Here is a 10852-nt window from a genome sequence, read left to right on the forward strand (position 1 = left end):
CCGGGCAGAGCGGTGCCGCGTTGTTCGAGGTGATTAATGTCATTGCCCTTCTTTTCCCTCGACCAGCTCGCCCTCAGGACGGTGCTCAGCGCTGCCATGGTCACATACTCCATACTTACAAATAATAGAATCGATTCATAGACATTAACTGGGATTAAAAATTGCCGGGAAATAAAAATGGGGTGATGTCATGAAGCTTAAAAAAGCTTTTCTTAGAATACAATAAGCTGTACTAAAAAAACTAGTGGTTATGTAGAGGGACTTTTAAATCTCATTTATATGACAAATTCTCATACAGCATTTATCGTTACTGGAAGACTTACGACTGTCTTCGTGTCTTTCAGTCTTCTGCACATCCTACAGTGACATCTGTGCCGATTCCTATCACAGCTCAGCGTAAAAAAACAATGTTTCAGCTTTTTTCCTGCTGCTAAATACTTATGGCATGACTAGACGTCTCTGCACTGCAGCTCATTGTCGCCACTGGTACCAAGGCGTGGTAGCAATGAGTGAGGGAGCTTCCAGATGAATGCGCTCGTGTATGCGAGATGGAATGCTCGCTCTGCGTACAATAGGAGTCATGATGCGTTTATGCATGAGAGACAGCCGCTCGAGGATGAGGTGGGCTGGACATACTGACCCGAAGAGAGGATGAGGGTAAAAGAGATGGGGTCTCCAGACAGAGGCAGCGTCCGCTGGGAGCGGGGAGGTGGACTTGGCCCCCGCCAAGCCTCTGATCTGCAGCCCAGCCCCTTTAACGAGTTCAGCACAGTGCCACGAAGACAAGGGTTTGGTCAGACTTTCCCTGTAATCCTATAGCTCTCGTCCAAGACTTCAAATGAATAATTTTCATTGACATAGCAACAGATACAAAACGAGAAGCTGAATAAATGGGGGGGGGGGGGGGGGGGGGGTTGGGAGGCCTGTGGGGGGGAGGAGAGAGAGAGGCTCGCATGCGTGTTACGGATTCCGTCGCCTAGTCTCACATCTGGCGACTCTTTGGAGGGAAAACACATCAGCGCTCCCTGTTATCTCCCTGGAGGAGTCCAGCTTTTATCTCGGGCAGAGCTGAAGCCATAACCTTGGACTGAATCCCGGCACCGTCGTCTGTTGCTACATAAGAAAGTCACTGTACGTTCATGCAAAGATCCGGAGTAAATGTGTGACAGTGGGGTGAGCCAGAACGACTGGATTTGCTGCTATCGCTTAGCACACAGATGCAGCCAACATCTCTGTGGGTTACTAGTGTGGCCCTTACCTCGTTGTGAAGGTACACTGTGTGTCCTTCCCAGGCTTGGCCTTGACAGATTGAAGCATCTCCTACAAAATATGAGAAAGTGCAGTGAAATGGTCTTCATTTTTGCTCCCTACCAGCTGCTGGGAGACCAAGAGCTGAAGAGGGAGCAAAAATGTAGACTGTCTGGCAAGGAGCTGGGAAGGAGCCAAAACGTGGACCAGCTTGGAGTTCCCGAGGACCGGATTGGAAAACACTGAACTAGAAGGTAAAGTTTTCTCCTCCAGGTTGAGCTCCAAAGTGAGTAAGTGTATAACATTGTTTTCACACAAAGCCTGTGGCCTGCTGTCAACATAGAGCACTAAGCACAATTAGTATTCTCACCCAGCTAAAACAGAGACAGCGTGGCAGTCCTGCCTGCTAATTCACCGCTGCCATTCCATGCTCCGACTCTCACCCCAGCTTCCTATGGTGTACATTGCTTCTACACAAAGTCCTCTGCTCCCTATTGAGTGGAGATCAATAAAAATCTGAATGCTGCATTAGGGACCCCTTAGGCTCAAATTGGTTGTATCAGTGCCTTGTTTATTTATTTATTTTTTTACTTACTTCTATCACCACCACTTATTTATTTCAAATCTTGCCCTAACCGTCCCATGCTGTGAGGGGGGAGCATCAAAAGAATCCCGTGTTACAGGGGGTATGGATCAAAGGTCCGGATTCCTCCTTTGTTATCGATAATGCAGTGCCTTGCAAGAGTTTGCACCCCCTTGGCATTTCTCATGTTTTGTTGCCTCACGACCTGGATTGTTTGACAGTTTGCACCATCTCATGTATAGAACATGCCTACAACTTTGAAGATGCATTTCTTTTTTTATTGTGAAGCAAACAAAAAATAGGACAAACTAACAGAAAACTTCAGCGAGCATAACTGTTCACCCCCCCCCCCCCCCTAAAGTCAGTACTTTGTAGAGCCACCTTTTGCGGCAATTACAGCTGCAAGTCGCTTTGGATACGTCTCTATGAACTTGCCACATCTTGCCACTGGGATTTTTGCCCATTGCTCAAGGCAAAACTGCTGGAGCTCCTTCATGTTGGATGGTTTTCGCTTGTTAACAGCAATCTTCAAGTCTGACCACAGATTCTCAATCGGATTGAGGTCTGGACTTTGACTAGACCATTCCAACACATTTAATTTAAGTTTCCCCTTAAACCACTCCAGTGTTGCTTTAGCAGTTTGCTCCGAGTCATTGTCCTGCTGGAAGGTGAACCTCCATCCCAGTCTCAAATCACACGCAGACTGACACAGGTTTTGCTGAAGAATATCCCTGTATTTAGCACCATCCATCTTTCCCTCGACTCGGACCAGTTTCCCAGTCCCTGCTGCTGAAAAACATCCCCACAGCATGATCCCACCACTATGTTTCACTGTGGCGATGGTGTTCTGGGGGTGATGGGACGTGTTACTCTTGCGCCAGACACAGCATTTTCCTTGGTGGACGAAAAGTAAAATTTTAGTCTCATCTGACCAGAGCACCTTCCTCCATACATTTGGGGAGTCGCCCACATGCCTTTTGGCAAACTCAATACATGCCTTCTTATTTTTAACACTAATGGCTTTTTTCTGGCCACTCTTCCATAAAGCCGAGCTCTATGGATTGTACAGCTTATCGTGGTCCAATGGACAGATACTCCAGTCTCCGCTGTGGAACTCTGCAACTCGGGGTCACCTTTGGTCTCTGTGCTGCTTCTCTGATTAATGCCCTCCTTGCCCAGTCTGTCAGTTTTGGTGGGCGGCCCTCTCTTGGCAGGTTTGTTGTGGTACCAAGTTCTTTCCATTTGAAGATGATGAATTTAATGGGCTCTGGGGGATCATCAAAGATTTGGATATTTTTTTATAACCCAACCCTGACTTGTACTTCTCAATAACTTTGTTCCTGACTTGTTTGGAGAGCTCCTTAGTCTTCATGGTGTCGTGCCTCTTGCTTAGTGGTGTTGCAGCCTCTGGGGTGTGTTTATACTGACAGATCATGTGACACTTAGATTGCACACAGGTGGACTTCATTTCACTAATTATGTGACTTTTGAAGGTCATTGATTGCACTAAGCCTTTTTAGGGGCTCCTTGGCAAAGGGGGTGAATACATATGCACATGCCAATTTTCAGTTTTTATTTTTTTAAATTCTTTTTCATATATTTTTTCTCTCATTTCACTTCATCAACTATTTTGTGCAGATCCATCACATAAAATAAGATTAAGAAACATTTTAATTCCAGGTCGTGAGGCAACAAAACATGAAAACTGCCAAGGGGGGTGAATACTTTTGCAAGGCACTGTATATAAATCTCCTTGCTTTTATGTAAAGGTGATTTGCACAGGTTGCCAGGAAGAGCGAGCACAAAGGCCACAGCTGGAACAGGATGCTGTCAACAGAGGTGGAAAGTTCAGGTGCAGAATGTACAAATCCAGACCAGGATTTTGTTTCCATTAACCAGTTGAGTACTCTGTGACTGTGACTCTTTATACTCAACTGGTTGGTTGAAACAAAACCTTTGTCTGGATTTAGACATTCTGGACCTGAACATTTACAGTATTTGGCAGATGCCCTTAGCCAGGGCAACTTACACAAGTGCTTTGAAACTCTGTGATGAATGTTTACGATACTAGCTCAATAAGGCTATGAATACCATCTATCTGAATACTCTGAACTCTGAACGTTCCACCTCTGGTTGTCAAGTGGAGGAACAAGATCGGGGGAGGTGCAGTGCCTGTTCTGGTCCTTTTCCATAGACCTGCATAGACACACCTTCCGTTTTAGGTGGCTATACTTTGGACTACAGTATAGATTTACACTCTTCACTGTATCTTCGATTAGACTGGGCTGTGAACATGCCACTCGGGACCCATGAGACCCAGACAACGTCAATATGGTAGACAGTGACTCAGCAACACCTGATACATAATATAATTAAAGATGCTCAGAAACGTAAAATGCCCAAAAAACATAAAAATAATGAAACTTTTATGAAATATCTATACAGATTCCATGGATCAAATATGTTATTGATTATGGGAAACAGAAACCCAATCTAATATTAATATAATGTAAGAAAAACTAAAAAAACATGTAAAATACAAATAATGCACAAGAATTGGATTAAGTATGCAATTCAATCAATGAAGAAATAGGACTTTGAATGTGGGAATAATAATTCAAAAGCAAATATTAATTTTTACATAGTTCATAACTCCAGGACCACAACAGAGGTGAAATAATTTTCTAGTGTTAGTATATATAGCAACTGTATTTTATGACCAACAGGACTGAGAGATATTTCACAAGCTCAAGGGTAGGGAGACACAGGAGATGGAATTTTGTAGAAGAACATGCTGCTGAGTTTATTTGTATGCACAGTGCCAGGAAGGGAGACGAGCTATTGAAGGAGAGTGAGACCTACAGGGTCTCACACCCATAAACTCAGACACACGAGGCCAAATTCTCACTCTTACAAATGTAGACCAGTAAGGAATAAAGATATTAGTTTTGGATCCTATTTTGCCTGGAATAAAAAATATAATTAGAACAACATATCTTACGCAGAAGAAAATAAACTATGCTGTGAATGTGAAAGCATAGCATTTATTTATGTTCTTGTAACATTGAAACTCTTCACTACTCCTTGGACACACGTAGCGACTGCTAATTCTTGATTGATAATTAAAAATATCCAGATTCTTTACTTGTAAAGCACAACATAAAGACTTTATGATAGGAAGCCATTGCTGAACAGAACATACGAGATATTCTCCTGTGTTCCTCATTGGTTAAAGTGCTACACACTTGGACAGAAGTAACAGAAAACTGCTTGCACATAACAGTTCCAGTTTATCTTTCCCGAAACAGACTTAACCATCAATAAATAGCTGCACAGCAGGCAAAAAACTGGCTTAAATGGCTCATAAATGTCTCTCATTTATAACCTAAGCTACAGGGCAAACAGTCTGAAATATTTTTCTGAAACATCTAAGGAAGTTATGGTAACGCATTTCTTGAAGTTTCCATCTTTAATGCACTGTAGATACCTTCGTAATGCGTTATAATGAATGGTAAAAAAAATTTAATAAATCATTACAGCATTTTCTACTGACAGTGATAAGGCATTATAGTGTTGATTATAATACTTTATAAATTCCAGTGAAGCTCTCATCTACTGTATAGTGCGCTATTTAACCTTCATAATGCATTATGACTGTCAGTATAGGAATTAAGGATGCTTTGTACTTCATTATGAAGGTCTCTATAATGCATTATAAAGGAGAGTCATAATGCATAATAAACATGGCTATAATGTGTTATGCCTTTTAGTAAATATTTACAGCGATGTTTATAATGCTTTATGAGTGCATTATAATGTATCATGAATGTATTCATAGATTCCTATGGACATGGCATTCGTAGAAAGTGTTACCAACTTCTGTTAAAATCTGAATAATTGGCAGTTTTACCTACAGTGTGTTAGTATAATTCAGCTAAGACAAAAGAGTATAGATCTTTCCCAATAGTGGAATGTTACCATTTCTTTGGAAAACAGACATAATATAAAATTCATAATTCAACAATTCGGCTTATTAAAACAGCAAAAAAAAAAACTGGGTTTGTTTTGTCAGGAACAAATTAAGATCACAGGTGAAAGAGAAAGAGAGGGACAGGTCACATTTAGAACCCCAGACTCCTGCTTTTCCTTCCCCAGCAGACTGCTAGTTCATCCCCCCCGACACCCTTAATAAAACAGTCACACAATCCCACATTTATAACTCTGAACACTGTTCACAATATCAGAAGATCTGTATTAAATGGCAGACACCATGATTTAATTATGGATAAATATAAAGTATGAGACTTGAAAATGCCTCACATTGGCTTCAGGGATGCAATGAATAAACTCTTGGATTTCTTGGAAATAAATGCTTTAAAAGGTGTGTGACTGTAAGGCAGTAAGTGCCAAATGCAGAAGATTAATTCCAAAAGGGGACTTCCTTTGTAAGTCTGAGTCAGTATAGTCTATCTCATAAGCTACTGTAATAGCATAAAATAAATTACTTTAGCTAAGCTCACATTTGTAAAACTATCCATCTATCTTGGAGATGTAGCATAGCTTCAGGCAGACTATGGCTTACCAGATTTTTAAAAAGAATGACCTTATCTGGACAAATGCTTTGCTAAAAAGCAAACAGACCATTTAAAACACAAGATGTCTTCACTCGAAAATGATCACAATTTAATCTTGCGTGTTTTTATTTCATTGTAATATCAAAGCTGTTATTGCTACGAAATCACACAAGTGATATGTGTATTTGTTTTCAACAGAATATTGTGCAGTACTGAAGATGATTACTGCCAATCAGCTCAATGCTTTTTGGGTAGTTAGCCATCATAAAATTTGTATTGTAATCTCTGTTATGCAAAACTATATCATGAGCTAGTACAATTATTAATTGTGAATTTAGGAGCTGTGTTTGTGACCAAAACCTGACTGCTTCAAAGCCTGCAGTTCACTTTTTGACTTTTGAGTAATGAAATTGAGGCTTCTTAAGTTGCTCTGTATAAATTAACATAACAGGAAAATTCTTTCCACAGTGCATATTATACTGTGCCCTGGATAAGTCAGGCATAAGTCATTGGGACATACTTTTTATAGAACATGCCTTTTGCAATATATAGAAGGGATAAAACTGGAAGGAAGTGAAATTTGCTTCTTCCTGCAGATCAAAAAAATGTCCTTGGAACTCAAAACTTTTCCGAGGGGGGTGTGGCCAGCACACCATGCATATGCAAGTACCTGTGGGAAAAAAACAAGAAAAAGAAAATGAAGGTCATTCTGCCTGGTGTTTTTGGTCTTAGGAATGAAGAAGGCCATGGGTACCATTGGTCAGTGGTGCTGAGAAAACTGCTTCAAGGCCTCAGTCCAGTTGACATCAAAGAGTGACGATGGTATGTTTTCTGTCATAAGCAGCACTGATTCTTGAATATTTCTTTATGATTCATTCAATCACTGTCTCTGTAATTATTGTCCCATTAAGTTAGACTGGCCTATGAATTCCAAATGAAAGAAAACGAGTCTCAATCATCTGTGTTGTATCTATTACTCTCAGACTGACAGAAATGTTTCTGTTGTTATAGGCAATAAAACTGCAAGAGAATTTTTTTAATTCTTGCATATGATGCAACTCAAAGTATTGAGAAAGCGCATTTTATGCGGTTTAACCGCCTTTGTTTCATTCCCCATGCAGTTTCCAGCACAGTTTTACATCTTGTCGCAACAGCTTGATAGCATCCGAGATGAGACCCAGCAGCAGGGCTGAAGGGGTCAAATCCAACAGAAAAAAGTTGGAGATGCTCAGTAAATGGAGACAATTCTGACAGATTGATCAAGAAACCCCAATCGCCACATGTGCATTTATTGTGAGCAGATGTTTGCCTCCCAGGAATGGCTAACATGGCTTTTTCCTTGCCTAGAATGCTTGCCACTTAAAATACTGCATGTGGACTTTTGCCTGTCCATTCAAACCTTCCTTCCATGGGGTCCCTAACAGAAGGACAGGCTGCACTATTTGAGGACCCTCCCAAGGCCTACACATAGATAGACAGTGAAGGAAATTTACATGGCAAAAACCTTCTAAACTTGTCATGCTAAAACTGCTACAATGAGGTGTTTTGGGAGAGAGGTCATGGTTGTTGCGTGGCTGGGATGTGACGAGGTTCTTATTAAGAAAGACAAAACATTGACCGGAGGCAGGGGGCAGCTTTTATTTCCAGGATATACGAGCGTATCGTTGTTGTTTTTGCACGTTTAAATGGCATCGCAGAAGATGCTGATTCATTCAGCCTGGTTGAATAAAAGCACCAACCTGCTCTGTTTAACTTCCAGAGGGCTGTGTGCGAAACACAAGCATCATATTTCACTCAAAGTGTGTTCAGGTTAAGCTAAGAATGCTAATTTTGTAAGTATGTCTTACTAAATCGGTGCCGCTAAGACTCCCAGTTCTTCTTCCCAAAACCTTGGGAAAAACAACATAAAACCATTCCCTGAGAAATCCAACCCACTCACAATAAAACCACAGATTTCTGCGTTCCCATCTGTGCATTTTAAAACCAAGACCAATGTCAAATTATGTTTTCATGGTCATTATATGATATTTTGACCAATAAGCCTCGTGTCCTGAAATCACACAACACATTGATTGTCCCAGCACTGACAGAGCTGCACATTGTATTGAGGAACTACGGTCTGCGTCCTTCAAGACAACATACCAGCAAAAGATTCCCAGCAAAGCTGATGCTAATAAAGTAGAAAGAAGAGCAACACAATGTAGAGGAGCAGGACATGAGGAAGGGCAATAAGGGTAACATCACCAAAGACCAGCATCCTCAGAGTGCACAGACAGTCCCCATTTTGCTTGAGTAATAGTTCTTATCTCTTCATCTTCCTCATGTACCTCCATTTCAGGGAAGACTGTTATTGGTTCTCTGAAATTGAAAATACTAAATCTTCTGTGACGTGTAGAAGGGACTATAAAGGCCCAGCAGGGGAGAAGGAAATGAGACATAAAAAGACTGAGGTAAGGGCATCTCTTTGCATGGCAGAAGAACACACAGACCGCCCCAAACCCGCTCGCAGTGTTCCCAGGTAATGGCCCGACAGAAATACAGGCCCAGATGACCACCTGGCGTTTCTGCTTCACGGCTGTCTGGAATACAATGGCGGGGAAGAACGCTTCGCAGCGAAGGCTTCATTTTTCCTTCATGTCAAATGAATTTGGGCCAGAAATATCACTGTTTTAGAACAAAATGTGAAGGTCAGACACATCACTGGGAGACGACGTCAAAAGATGATGTTCTTGTCATTGAAACTCAGTCAACTACTCCTAACTTAACCTTGAATAAACGCTGCCTATTGTTACAGAAGACTTATTTGGTTAACCCTCCTCTAGCTAACAAATTGTGACTCTTTTATTTTACCCTCCTAAAAACATGAAAGGAACTGTAATTTATATTCTAGACCTACTGTGGTGCAAACAGCTTAGGGAAAATGACCCTGCTGTTATCTGGGACTCCCTCAAGCCACCCCACTTTGTGATGCCAGCTAACTGACTAACTTCATTACTGCATATTCTGTTATCTTGGGAAGCTCAAAAAATAATAATATGTTGTTGTTTCCTCCATGTAAGCCTGGGCAGGGCCCAGTTACATCTGAAAGGAGCAGAAGGAGATTGAGATCTCCTTATTAACTTCGCCACTGTTCTGTGAAAGTCCTGCTGAACTTCAAAGCTCAGAGAATTTGGTATCAAATGCATGCATCACCTTTCTTTCCTGCCTCTCCAGGAGATTCAAAGATATACAAAGGCATACTCCATCAACGACTGACTCTATAGCCAGTCTGGGATCAATGTTCTTTAAATATTCTCGTTTGGCTCTCAGCGGAGGCGGTCGCACTTCTCTCCCTCTCCCTCCCCTTATCTTCCCTGCTTTGCTCCTCTCGTCTCGTCTAGTCTACTGTCTTATTCCTCTCCCCCAATCCCAAAGACTACCGCACCCTCCCCCCATCCCACGCCTTCGCCGCTTCATTCCCCCAGCGTGAACAGGCGGGTCTGTTGACCAGCGCCCCCCATGGCTGCAGGACCGGATGGCTGTTTGTCTGTGCTGGACTACCTCCACCTCCCCATCTCCCTCACCTGTTGCAAGTTGTGTCAATTTATGTTGTAAGGTGTAGTGACTATGTGCTTATGTTGCTGAGGTGTTTTTTTTCGGTTCCTACAATGTCCTCCCCACTGGAGTACAGTCTGGGGGCTGTTTTTTTATTCTCCTCCTCTCTCCTCATGTTATTCTCTTTCTTATCTTCTCTCTGTTTGCCCCTGTCTCCTGACCTGTCTCCCCCTACCGTGATGTTTGTGTATATGTATGGTCGGGTTGATGGCTAGTTTTTTCGCTGGTACTTGTGACTAGTGACATGGTGTATTGCAACAGCAATAAAGGGTTCTCATATCATATCATATTCTTTAAATGTTCTTTGTGTACAGCTAACTCTTGATTACGGTGGGAGCAGATCTACCATACAATCTGTTACCACTCAATCCAAATTTCAGTGGCATATATTCAAAAAGAAATCCATACCGTTCGTACGCTGAACATTTTCCAGTTTTCTAAATGATCTGTCAAGGATGGAAAGCACAATTATACAAAAGAACAGGGAATGTTATGTCATACATGGTGACTATGTATAAATATGCAATTTTTAAATATAAGCTGTCCTACTTAATCTCAAATAACAGTCACAAAGTTACACCCCACATTTTCAGTCCAAGAAAATGGCATCTCAACATACCCTGAGTATAAATTCATTGCAAATTTATTTTTTTCTCATTGCAAACCGGTGGTCCACTCCCTGGGATTATGTTTCAATGGGAAAGTGGTTTACTTGCTTCTGGGACTAATGACTGCCACTATTCACAGCTATATATGCACTGTGAGTGACTTCTGGCCAGGCCGACTGGAGAGCTTATTTGATCTGTTCTCCTTTCACTGCAATCGCTACAGTACATGTCCTGAACCAAGACGT

Source organism: Brienomyrus brachyistius, chromosome 17 (assembly GCF_023856365.1).
Source record: "Brienomyrus brachyistius isolate T26 chromosome 17, BBRACH_0.4, whole genome shotgun sequence".
Lineage (NCBI taxonomy): Eukaryota > Metazoa > Chordata > Actinopteri > Osteoglossiformes > Mormyridae > Brienomyrus > Brienomyrus brachyistius.